Consider the following 14,040-nt stretch of genomic DNA (forward strand, 5'->3'; position numbering starts at 1 on the left):
AATATATGAGTGTAAAAAAATAAATAAAATGAAAATAATTTTTTCTTTTTCAGTCACATATTGTTGCATGGCCATTAAAGTACATCAGCCATGCTGTGTGTTATTGGAAAAATAATCTGGTCGTTGATTACAGTGTATTTCATACGAGATCTGTGTCAACTATTCTATTTAGACATGAGGACATTGCGACTGGTACCGGGAGAACGTTACACAATGTAGAACGATTAAGTTTACATGACACCATAATGTCATCACATTTTTGGATACGTAGGCGAATTCTTCTATTCTCTTTTTTCTCTTTTGAATTTTTCTTTCCTGATTAAAGAGATGCTACTAAAACGTCCTAATTTGGGGCGTATTGACTGACTATTATATATTTATTTCACATAAAATATTCTGGTGGTCACATGCTTGGACACAGCACTAGGTGTTTTAAGCTTCAAATACATCATTTATATTTGTCATTTGTTACTCTATGGCTTGGTATTTATGACACACCTTCCCACACCCACTCTTTGATATATACCATTCTCCTGCAACTTGTGTATATTCAATTGCCTATTAGCCACGATTATATGTATATATGTTGTGTAAGTTGGTGTTTTATTTTTGATGATGCACTTCTTATATCATTTGCTCCCTGGGGAGCACACATATTGGTTAGACACTCTCATGTGTTACCATAACAATGATTCTATAAGATATATGTTTTTTCATTATTTTTTCAGCCTTGATGAAGTCAAAGCGATAATACTTTGCATGCCGAAACACATGTTGGCTGGCTGGACATCATAATTTCTGAAGAGATGCTTCAATAAATACACGTTGGACTTGATTCGATTGTGGAATGGACTTTGATTAATTTTACACGTGTGCCTTGTAGCTTTTGTTAGTTCTCACCTACTCATATCAATGGGTTCAAAGTGTTATCTATCCACCAGCTATTTGGTCTTCATATAGTCACCTAAAAGGGTGCCAGGTGACTTACATATCAATCAATGGTCAATGCCAAGCTATATAAAAGATACACAGTTTTATCAGATTCTTGGCCTGGAATTTGCCTCTGGTATTTACAAAAATATTCCAGTAGTAATCAGAGGCTGTATTTGGTTGAAATTGGATCACAACCTGGACTCCCATAAATCCAGAGGTGGCACGATGCTGGGTTTGATTTGGGGAGGCTTCTTCAATGTTCTCCTTTCCCCTCCTGCTTAAAATGATGCTTGCCACATAATTGACTGTGAAGGTAATTTGTTACTTCACTTTTTCCCCAATGCATTTGGCAATAATATAAACTTTTAGACAATCAAATTTAACATGTGTTTTGTGGATGAGCATAATTCCATTAATGTTTTCTTCCCTTTAACCTTTGTGGGTGAGGGACTAAGTTCTAGAATTGATTTTATCCCACTATCTCCCAATTGAGGTCCCAGGGCGAGAGAGAAGCTAGTATATAATCTTGCTTTGAGTGACCATCTTCCTCAAAGTCTTATTGTAGACATGACTAGTTGGCAGGAGACGGTTGGTAGCACTAGAAAAATTACTGGTATCTCCGCACATAAGACAAAGGGCACTCGCATTGTGTGGGAATGTGTTAACACTGAAACCTTCACATATCAATTGGTATGGGGCAATCATCCCTTGTTCGAAACCTGCCTAGATGCTGAAGCCGATGCAACCAGTATTAAGAATGTGGTTATTACCCTCTCAGAAGCAGTTTTATGTGCACTATGTAAGGCGACCAGTGCGGGTCAGGTAAGATAAGGGGCTTGATTTGATGCAGCATGCTCTAAGTCCTGCAAAGAGTTAATGGTCTTACTTATCAAGCAGTCTAGGTCTGCTGCTGAGGTTGTCCTCTGTAGGAAGACCGACAAAACGGCAACAGCAGCAATAACAAATGCCATCAGACTAAAAGCCTGGCAAGAGCTACAGGAAACATGCATTAGGAATGACCTGAAGGCCTTCTGGACCATTATTAACTAGTGTTTTCAGAGACAGTGACAAACCTCCGATTGATTCTGCCATATCTAGCCATGAATGGACCACCTTCTTTGGGGGTTTTACTATGCTAATGATGAACCAGGCAATGCCAGTGGCTCCCCTGTCATTAAAAAGCAGTGTTTACTCCCTGAGTATTGCCCCTCAATGTAAGAGGTGATTGCAGCTTTTAAAGCCAGCCCCTGTAGAAAAAAATCACAGTTTGAATGGGGTCCCCTTGGCAGGCAATGCCCTCAGAGAAGCGAGTTTCTCCATGTAGATTTTCTCTTGGTCCAACTTGTTTGTTGTCCCGATGTTTAAGAAAAAGAATTGGGAGGATCCCAATTGTTATACCCCAATCTTCCACTTGGACTCAAGTGTGAAGTTGTTGGTTCACATCTTATTCTCCGGTTTTAAGGCCTGGGCAGAGGAGAGTGACTCTCTCTCTAACATTCAGTATGAGTTCAGGTGAGGGATGGGGAAGGAAGATCAATGCATCAACATCTAATATTTTTCTGGGGAAATATGCAATTTCTAAGCACGGTGTACTGCATCTGGGCCTCAGGGACCTATCCAGTGCTCTGATCAAGTGTCCCACTCGAAATCGTGGGGCATCACGAAAGGCATGGACATTGACAGACCCATTATCAATACCATCAGGGAAATCTGCTGCGAGTCAAGTGCTGCAGTAAGGTGTGGGCCGGAGGGTGAGTGCTCCGAGACATTTGGGGTGCACAAGGGTGTTAGGCAAGGATGAATACTCACGTCTATCCTATTGTCTCTCAATTTTAACCATTTAGAGAGGGAGCTAGAATTGAGGTCTGGGGCCATGCCCCAGATTGGAAAGCTCCCAGTACCAGCCCTATTGTATGCAGAGAATGCTGTCATCATGGTCCGTACACCAGTATTATTGAAGTGTTTTTCAGATGTCTTTGCATCCATTATGGAAGGGCTTGACATGAAGATTAACACCACCAAATTCTTTATAATGTCTTGTGGTTACAGGATGGGCCTGAAACTTGTCCTCAAGTTCCAGGCCACCCATGTTAAACATGTGAATAATTTTAACTTCCTAGGGGTAACCTTTAATTGAAGGGGATCCTGGAAACCACAGAGAGCAAATATAAATATTCAGTTAGCAAGGAGTATCAATGCAGTATTTTCCTTTGCCACTAAATTAGGCAAAAGGTTGCTTGCCCACATGCTGGCCATCTATTGTGCAAAATGTGTTGGTTTGGCTACTTATGGAGTGGGGGCCTGGGGATCACAGACCGTATCGCCCCCTACAGGTCACAGAAAACCAATTTGCACATTGCCTATTAGCCCTACCCCTGTCCACCACTTCTGTCATCAGCCATAGTGAGCTGGGGCTTACACACCTCAAGGAAATGTTAAGGACACACCCACTGCAGTTTTGGCAAAGGTTCTGAGGCAATGCGAGCCTTTCCTTAAATAGAATACTAATCGAGGATTGCCTGTCTATCTTGCTGTCCCTAGACACTCCCTGGCTGAGGGGTGTCAGTGATATGCCAGTGGCCTTGGGCAGGCATGGTCTTGTTTGAAGACCCTCAATGCTCCTTGTCCACAATGCCCAAAACAACACTCAGGGTTAAATTTTACACATTTTTAGATGATGAGAGATGGTCAAATGCATCTGCACTTGCCTCTGTTGCTCCTTTATATGTCACTTAAGCCCTCCAGGAATATTTAACCATTTCTATTCTATGGTGCACAACACTACCAGCAATTTATTATGCTCAGGTTTCACCTTAACCTATTTTATAGATTGTTTACTCTTACCCAGTGCAATGACTGGTCAACAATCTTATACCTTGTCCATGCAATCAGAAGTCAGCATTGAGCACTTTACATGTAATTTCTTTTGTGCTTTTTATTCCAATTATAGGTCCTTGGTTTTAAAATGTTTATTAATTAAGCTTTCCCCCTGTCTTTGCACAGAAGATTTGCACTTTCTACAGTCTCTGGGTTCAGAGGAGATTGTTTTTACTGTACATGCCTTTTTGAAGATGGTGCTTAACAAAATGAATTCACTTGGATTGTCTCTTTCATTATGATGAGCCCTATATGTACTTTGTTCTTAGGACATGCCTTGGATGAGAACTATTTGAGAGTGTGTGAGTGGAAGAGTACATTCAAAAACACACTCTGGGAGTACCTGATACTTGATGAATTCTATGAGGGGATGAACCATAGACTAGAAAGCGCAACTGATATTCCGGACACCCTGGATGCCTCATTGATATTCTTAGGTATAGGGAGTGGATCAGATGCAACCTCCTACCAGCACATACTAATACACCTGGGGTTTTTCCTATTCAAGAGAGAAGTTTCACGTTAGTGGGGATCTGCTGTGGCTCCTATGCTGAGAGAGTGAGAAACCAAATTGACATAAGCTATGAGTAGGAAAAGGTGATATATAAAGGAAGGAGATGCCCTGAATATTTTTAAACAATTTGGAAATAATCGAAGAGCGATGCATAAGGTAATTTAGCCAATGACCTCAGTGGGATTAATAGAGGGAGGGAGAGTTTTGGGAATTGGTCCATTAAACAATATATGGCCTACTGTATCATTTGGAAAAACCAATAACATATTTTACAAAAAAAGGGTCTTTATTGCTAAGTGAACAATGTACTTAGTTATTATTCATTTCACCTATTCCATGTTTCATATATAAGGAAAATCACCACACGTCTTACTCTCAGCAGTTAATGGCTCCACAATACGCCAATATCATATTTATTTCAGAGACATTACCATATCTCAAAATGTTAAGTGAGCAAAGGGGGAAACACTAATTGAAAAGTGTAGTTTCTGCATATAAATTGAATTTAATATGTTACTAATCTGCACATACTACTTTCTGATTACTTATTTGGTTCACTTTAAACAAATGAGCATCATTAGTTAGTCTCTTTTACATTGTACATGAAGAATAATGCACAAAAGTAGAAATTATGATTCAAAGTATGACTGAAATGGCAATTTAAACATATACACTGTGGTGATTTCAGAGTGAATATAAACATAAGCGGGATGAACATAATCTACATTGTAGTTTTGTTCAAACTTTTAGATTTGTCATCCAGGACCCAATCAAACCAACTCAATTGATAAATATCATTCATGTAGAGAGTATCCTTTGAGAGCATAGAAAAAAACCGGGGGAATATTCTGTGCTACTGTATGAAAAATGTATACTTTTAATAAATACAGGAAAACATGTTGCCCCTAGGTCCATTGCAATCTATTGTATTTTCGACCGTTTGCAATATTCTATGACTGTTTACTTACCTGATTTTGGTTACTAGTGTATATATTTTGTATAATACCTCCAGAAGGAATATTGCCTCTAAGATATTTTTGGCCTTGTGTCACTAAAATATAGTACTTTTACTTTTGGTTACTCTGAGTTTTGTCTTTTATTGTGTATAAGTACTGTGTAAATATAGTGGTATTGCAGGAGCTTTGCATGTCTTCTAGTTCAGCCTCAGCTGCTCTGTTACAGCTACCTCTAGTAAGAGAACAGAGCTGAATGAAGAGGCCCCCTAACCTTTTGCCCCCATTTTCCACATTTTGCTGGTGTTCTCCTGACTCTGATGGTGCCCTGGGTACTGCTAACCAGTCCCAGAGCCTGTGCTCTGTGTAAAATCAGTATGCAAATTAGGCTAATTATAATTGGCTAAGTCAACCTACCTAAAGTCCCTAGTATATGGTAGGGCATGTAGGTTTAGGGACCCCAGCATAGGTAGTGCAACCATAGGTGCACTGCTGAGGTGCCCAGTGTCATTTTTAAAGGCAGGCCTGCCTTGCTGGCTGCTTTTAAATTAAAGTTATATGCAAATTCGATTTTGGAATTAAAAGTAGTTCCAAAGTCTTAAACTACCTTATTTTTACATATAAGTCACCCCTAAGGTGTGCCCTATGAGCCCCTAGGGCTGGGTTCCATATAACTATAAGCAGGGACCTTATAAAAATTGTTTTATAAGCCCTGGTGAGGTAAAACAGCCAAACTCGTTTTTCCCTCATTGTAGTGAATGGCCTCCATAGGCTAGAATGGGGAGACTTTATTCTAATTTTAAAGTCCCCTTAAGTAACAGATCCCAGAAGTTTGGTATCAAATTAATTGTTATAATAAATCCCATAACTTCCAGTTGTGGGATTTAATATAACTTGTTCAGGTAAAGAGATTTAAACTGTGATTGGCCAGGCTGAGGTGTGAAGTGGCCTGGCTCCACAAAAAAGATGTGCCTGTGGGAGGAGATCTCCCCTCAACATATGGTGAACCAGGAAGAGGGAGGGCTGCCAAACTGGTCTTCAAAGGCAGAGAAGGACATTTGGAGCAACCCAGCAACACCCTCAAATCCTGCAAACCCAGACAATTAGGTGCCCCCTTGATTACATTAGGAGAGGGCAGGAGAGGGGTGTGTTTAGGATTTTTAGCCACACCAGTGAGTGGGCTCAGCCAGATGTAACCTCCAAACTCACTTTCAGCCATGTTGGATTTTTTAGGAATGTTGCTCCCTGGGATTGATTTTTGCCACACTTCCCAGGAAGTGGTCATCACAGGGGGAAGGACCTTGCACCTGATTGGAGAACCAGGACCTCCCGGTTTTTCACCCAGGAGCAGGGATAAAACTGGCAGACCCGCACCCACACCTCAGATCCCTATCAGATTCCAACAAGGAAGAACTACAGGAGAAGAAGGACTGCCCTGCTGGACACCTGACCTGCACCTGGACACTGTACTCTAGAGGGCTGCACCAGCTGCACACTTGGGCTTCACCATTAAAAGGACTTTACCTGTCTTCTACTGCTTCAAGAAGGGACTCCCTGTTTGCTACAGGTACAAAGGAGCTGCCCAGAGTCCCCTGCATCAAGTCCTGCAAGCAGAGCCCAGTTGATCAGCGTCCAGTGGCCATTTGAGGATTCTGACCAGGTGCATTCTGGTTATTATCGTCCCAACTCCATAGGAGCAACTCAGAGCTTCTGGAACCTTGGATCAAGTTGTGGACACTGCAAGGACACAAAAAGGACCTCTGAAAGAAGATCCAGAAGTTTGGAGACGTTTGGAGCAACTCCATACATTGAAGATGTGCATTGTGGGAGTTGTAGTCTCAGACCCCAAGAGGCATAGCAGAGCCTCCGAACCCTTGGCTGGTGCTGTGGACCACTTTCCTGAATCAAACACTTCTGAAAGTAAGTGTGACGGTGTTATCTCATGGTTGGCCTGAACTCTGGACTTTGTTCCTTTCCAGTGCCACCTTTTTTTAACCATTTGAGCGCTAGTTGCTTCTATGCGCTAGAAAGTATTAATTCTTTGAAAATTCACATCTCCGGTTCCCCTTATCCGATTTTATTCGTTGTGGTGTCATTTTAAAGATAACAATATATTCTATCTGTATACATTGATTTTGGATTTTTAAACTGTTTCCTGTGTTTTATTTAATTACTGTTTTGTGATATTTGAATGCTTTACGCTTTGTTTCCTAAGTTAAGCCTTGTTGCTTGTTGCTAAGCTACCAAGAGTTGAGCTGGGTTTAATTTACTGAGACCTAACTGGACCTAATTGGAGGTCAGTGGCCTATTGCTAAGTGTAGGTACTTACCTACCCTTACCAATAACCCATTTTCCAACACCTCTACACAGCCTAAGCTATTAGAACACTGCCTACATTTCACTAATAAGGGATAACTGGATAAGATGTAAGTAGCTTAGGTACCCTACAGACTACAACTACCATGATGCCTTTTTTTATATATAGAAAATATAGTTAGAGTGTGATGTTGGTTATTGTTTCTTTTCTTCCATAAATGCACATATTGCAAAATGTCAGACAGTACACAAACCACATTTTATGCAATAATTAAAAATTGGATAATTTTATGTAGTTTTGTATGTTGTCACTTTCTTATAATTTCATTGAAGTGATGTAATTGGTTCATTGTATATTATATTGATGAAAATAATTTATTTCATGTTATGTTACATGCAGAAAACAAGCTGAAGGATAATAAATTTACTTTGCAAAGGTCAAATGATGAACAACGCCATTAATCCTACTGAGTTGTTTATTCATCAGAATTTTAGCCTGCTCAGCCTTGGAATGGTCTACTTCTAATTTCTTCTCTATACTGAGTTGGGTTGAATGTGTGGTATATTGTCTGTAAACTTCCTAAGTAATCTTTTGTTTAAGTTTGGATGTGTGTACTGTATAATTTTGGGGTAACTTGCAAACAAACACTGAAAGGTCTAAACATGCTATTAATTCTACTTTTCTTAGGTTGCTTCATTTACAGCCACTTTGATGTATAATCCAGACCTTTACATTTTGGTTTTCATGTAATCCATACTCGGTCCATCACCCAGAGTACGTGTCAACCATCTGCCACTGACGATATCTCCACTCAAGGCCAAGATCAAGCCTTCACTGAAAACTCCACTCGTGGAGGTCCAGATGATGAGGAGCAAGCTGGTCCATTTGGTCTCTCTGGGCAGGCAGCTCCAATGAGTCTCACTTTGCCCACACCTACACCTCCTACCCCAGCAGTTATCACTCCTCAGCCTATGGATACCACCAGTTCCTGTGTCCAAAGGAACATCACCCCAATATTGTGCCCCCCATTGCTGGCTGATGTTGACCCAACACCACCAACTCCAGTTCAGCAAGGACCCAGGGGCATGGGGTACACTGGCTCAAGGGCACAGGGTGATGGGGTATGGTTAATGGGAGGGAATCTGTGGGCCAGCAATGTGAGGCCACTGGGTTCACTGCCACCCAGGCCACCATTGACCAAGTCTTGAGATCCCTACACCAGTCCCAAGACATGATAGCCCAGGTCCTTACAGAGCTTTGGGACATTAAAAAGTTGCAGAGGGAGTACAATGTAGAGATGCAGACTGAAAATTCAAGTGGGAGCTCTCTGCTCTCTGGCTGGAGTCCTGTTTGACATATACCACCAGATGTGTAGGGCTTTCATAGCAACATCTACCCCTTTCTGCGTCATACAACATCTGGGCCCACTAAACCTGCCTCAGCCACAGAAAAGGAGTCCCTGCCACAACCTGAAACATCTGCAATCACCTAAATCCTTGCAATTGTGGATACCCACCTTCAGGAGGGGATGTTCCTCCAGATCACCAGGCAAGGTTGGCAAGACCTCTACCACAACCAGCAAGAGAAGAAGAACCTAACATCTTCCAGTTACTGGACACATTTACCTGTTTGAGTTATATTTTGTACATTGGACTTAAAACATATTTGCCCCTATAGTTATATTTTCATTCACCATGATTGATTATTTTGTTTTTGCATTTTCCCTTGTTTTTTGGTTTTTATCCTGTATTAGTTTATTTGCATTTGTAAAATAAATTCTAAAACCACAAAGTCAAAGACTAGTGTTGTTTTACTTGTGGTATTTACTTTTTTATTTCTTCCTTTCATCGTTATTTTAACCCCTTCTGTGCCTTGGACGAGATGATCTCGTCCAAGGCTACAGTTCCCCTGTGCCTTGGACGAGATCATCTCGTTCTAGGCACAGGGGAACTTGGGGGCGCGCAAGCGCGCCCCCCGTGCACCCCCCTCCCCCCCCAAGTCGGGGATGGAAGGGGAAGACCTTCCCCTTACACCCCCGACCCCCCCCCACCTCCCCCTGTGACGTCAGCGCGCGCGCGCGCGCTGATGTGTCACAGGGGGCCTCCCTAGTCGCGCTGGAAGCTCTGCTTCCAGCGCGATTGAAAAAGAAATGCAAAAGCATTTCTTTTTCAATCACTGGGAGGCCCGGAGGGGCTTCAAAGGGAAGGAAAAGTATTTCCTTCCCTTTGAAGTCCCTCCAAGGGTTTCAAAAGCCGGATTGCTTGCAATCCGGCTTTTGAAACCCCACTAGACACCAGGGATTTTTTTTTTTTTTATTGAAAGTGACAAAAGGGTGCTACCCCTTGGGCAAGGGTCGCTCCCAGGGGGGGCATTTTTTTGAGAAGGCCTTTTCTGCCCCCCCTGGGGCAGAAACCTCTAGGCACCAGGGACCTTTTTTTTTGTTTTTTGTTTTTTGTGTTATATATTTTTTTTTTTTGGTGGGGAGCGACCCCTTAGGCAAGGGTCGCTCCCCTTGGGGGAAAATTATATTTTGGCCATTTCTGCCCCCCTTGGGGGCAGATTGGTCTATTTTGATGAGGCCAATCTGCCCCCAAGGGGGGTAGAAACCACTAGACACCAGGGATTTTTATTTTTTTTATTGTTATTGACAAAAGGGAGCGACCCCTTGGGCAAGGGTCGCTCCCAGGGGGGGCATATTTTCGGGAAGGCCTTATCTGCCCCCAGGGGGGCAGAAACCTATAGGCACCAGGGACCTTTTTTTTTGTTTTTTGTTTTTTGAGTTATATATTTTTTTTTTTTGGTGGGGAGCGACCCCTTAGGCAAGGGTCGCTCCCCTTGGGGGAAAATTATATTTTGGCCATTTCTGCCCCCCTTGGGGGCAGATTGGCCTATTTTGATGAGGCCAATCTGCCCCCAAGGGGGGTAGAAACCACTAGACACCAGGGATTTTTATTTTTTTTATTGTTATTGACAAAAGGGAGCGACCCCTTGGGCAAGGGTCGCTCCCAGGGGGGGCATATTTTCAGGAAGGCCTTTTCTGCCCCCCCGGGGGCAGAAACCTCTAGGCACCAGGGACCTTTTTTTTTGTTTTTTGTTTTTTGTGTTATATATATTTTTTTTTTGGTGGGGAGCGACCCCTTAGGCAAGGGTCGCTCCCCTTGGGGGAAAATTATATTTTGGCCATTTCTGCCCCCCTTGGGGGCAGATTGGCCTATTTTGATGAGGCCAATCTGCCCCCAAGGGGGGTAGAAACCACTAGACACCAGGGAGTTTTTTCTTTGCGTGAATTTCACGCAAAGGGAGCGACCCCTTAGGCAAGGGTCGCTCCCGGGGGGGGGGGGTTGGGGGGGCAAATTTATTTTAGGCCATTTCTGCCCCCCCCGGGGGACAGAACCCTCTAGGCGCCAGGGCAAATTTTTTTTTTGTGTTTTTTTTTTTTGTTGTTTCTTTTTTTAGAGATGGGGAGCGACCCATCAGGCAAGGGTCGCTCCCCTGGGGGGGCAAATTGTATTTAGACCATTTCTGCCCCCCTGGGGGCAGATTGGCCAATTTTAGGTCAATCTGCCCCCAAGGGGGCAGAAACCACTAGGCACCGGGGATTTGTTTTTTGGCGCCAATGTCATGCAGGGGGAGCGACCCCGTAGGCAAGGGTCGCTCCCGGGGGGGGGGTGGGGGTTGGGGGGGCAAATTTATTTTAGGCCATTTCTGCCCCCCCGGGGGACAGATCGGCCTATTATTAGGCCGAACTGCCCCCGGGGGGGGCAGAACCCTCTAGGCGCCAGGGCAATTTTTTTTTTGTGTTTTTTTTTTGTGTTGTTTCTTTTTTTAGAGATGGAGAGCGACCCATCAGGCAAGGGTCGCTCCCCTGGGGGGGGCAAATTGTATTTAGACCATTTCTGCCCCCCTGGGGGCAGATTGGCCAATTTTAGGTCAATCTGCCCCCAAGGGGGCAGAAAACACTAGGCACCGGGGATTTGTTTTTTGGCGCCAATGTCACGCAGGGGGAGCGACCCCGTAGGCAAGGGTCGCTCCCGGGGGGGGTTGGGGGTTGGGGGGGCAAATTTATTTTAGGCCATTTCTGCCCCCCCCGGGGGACAGATCGGCCTATTATTAGGCCGAACTGCCCCCAGGGGGGCAGAACCCTCTAGGCGCCAGGGCAATTTTTTTTTTTGTGTTTTTTTTTTTTTGTTGTTTCTTTTTTTAGAGATGGGGAGTGACCCATCAGGCAAGGGTCGCCCCCCTGGGGGGGCAAATTGTATTTAGACCATTTCTGCCCCCCTGGGGGCAGATTGGCCAATTTTAGGTCAATCTGCCCCCAAGGGGGCAGAAACCACTAGGCACCGGGGATTTGTTTTTTGGCGCCAATGTCACGCAGGGGGAGCGACCCCGTAGGCAAGGGTCGCTCCCGGGAGGGGGTGGGTGTTGGGGGGGAAAATTTATTTTAGGCCATTTCTGCTGCCCCCGGGGGGGGGGGGGCAGAAACCTCTAGGCGCCAGGGGATTTTTTTTTTTTTTCTTGTTTTTTTTCTTAGAGATGGGGAGCGACCCATCAGGCAAAAGTCGCTCCCTGGGGGAAGGGGGCAGAAACCACTAGGCACCGGGGATTTGTTTTTTGGCGCCAATGTCACGCAGGGGGAGCGACCCCGTAGGCAAGGGTCGCTCCTGGGGGGGGGTGGAGGTTGGGGGGAGAGAAATTTATTTTAGGCCATTTCTGCCCCCCCTGGGGGCAGATCGGCCTATTATTAGGGTGATCTGCCCCCGGGGGGGGCAGAAACCTCTAGGCGCCAGGGCAAATTTTGTTTTGTGTTTTTTTTTTTTTTTTTTTTTTTTTTTAGAGATGGGGAGTGACCCATCAGGCAGGAGGGCAAATTGTATTTAGACCATTTCTGCCCCCCTGGGGACAGATTGGCAGAGTTTAGGTCAATCTCCCCAAGGGGGCAGAAACCACTAGGCACCAGGGATTTGTTTTTTGGTGCCAATGTCACGCAGGGGGAGCGACCCCCTAGGCAAGGGTCTCTCCCGGGGAGGGTGGGGGTTGGGGTGGCAAATTTATTTTAGGGCATTTCTGCCCCCCCCTGGGGCCGGCTGAGCTACAGGCCAAACACCACAGGTAGGCACCTTGCAAAAAACACCTCTGTTTTCTGTGAAAAAATATGTTGTGTCCACGTTGTGTTTTGGGCCATTTCCTTTTGTGGGCGCTAGGCCTACCCACAGAAGTGAGGTACCATTTTTATCGAGAGACTTAGGGGAACGCTGGGTGGAAGGAAATTTGTGGCTCCTCTCAGATTCCACAACTTTCTGTCACCGAAATGAGAGGAAAAAGTGTTTTTTGGGCCAAATTTTGATGTTTGCAAAGGATTCTGGGTAACATAACCTGGTCAGAGCCCCGCAAGTCACCCCATCTTGGATTCCCCTGGGTTTCTAGTTTTCAAAAATGCACTGGTTTGCTAAGTTTCCTCAGGTGTCGGCTGAGCTACAGGCCAAAATCCACAGGTAGGCACTGCTTTTTATAAAAAAATGTGATGTGTCCACGTTGTGTTTTGGGCCCTTTCCTTTCGTGGGCGCTAGTCCTACCCACACAAGTGAGGTATCATTTTTATCGGGAGACTTGGGGGAACGCTGGGTAGAAGGAAATGTGTGGCTCCTCTCAGATTCCAGAACTTTCTGCCACAGAAATGTGAGTAACATGTGTATTTTTAGCCATATTTTGAGGTTTGCAAAGGATTCTGGGTAACAGAACCTGGTCCGAGCCCCGCAAGTCACCCCTCCTTGGTTTCCCCTAGGTCTCTAGTTTTCAGAAATGCACTGGTTTGGTAGGTTTCCCTAGGTGCCGGCTGAGCTAGAGGCCAAAATCTACAGGTAGGCACTTCGCAAAAAACACCTCTGTTTTTTTCCAAAATTTAGGATGTGTCCACGTTGCGCTTTGGGGTGTTTCCTGTCGCCGGCGCTAGGCCTACCCACGCAAGTGAGGTATCATTTTTATCGGGAGACTTGGGGGAACGCTGGGTGGAAGGAAATTTGTAGCTCCTCTCAGATTCCAGAACTTTCTGCCACAGAAATGTGAGGGACATGTGTTTTTTTAGCCAAATTTTGAGGTTTGCAAAGGATTTTGGGTAACAGAACCTGGTCCGAGCCCCGCAAGTCACCCCTCGTTGGATTCCCCTAGGTCTCTAGTTTTCAGAAATGCACAGGTTTGGTAGGTTTCCCCAGGTGCCGGCTGAGCTAGAGGCCAAAATCTACAGGTAGGCACTTCGCAAAAAACACCTCTGTTTTTTTCCAAAATTTAGGATGTGTCCACGTTGCGCTTTGGGGTGTTTCCTGTCGCCGGCGCTAGGCCTACCCACGCAAGTGAGGTATCATTTTTATCGGGAGACTTGGGGGAACGCTGGGTGGAAGGAACTTTGTAGCTCCTCTCAGATTCCAGAACTTTCTGCCACAGAAATGTGA

This window comes from Pleurodeles waltl, chromosome 6 (genome assembly GCF_031143425.1).
Source record: "Pleurodeles waltl isolate 20211129_DDA chromosome 6, aPleWal1.hap1.20221129, whole genome shotgun sequence".
In the NCBI taxonomy this organism is placed as follows: Eukaryota; Metazoa; Chordata; class Amphibia; order Caudata; family Salamandridae; genus Pleurodeles; species Pleurodeles waltl.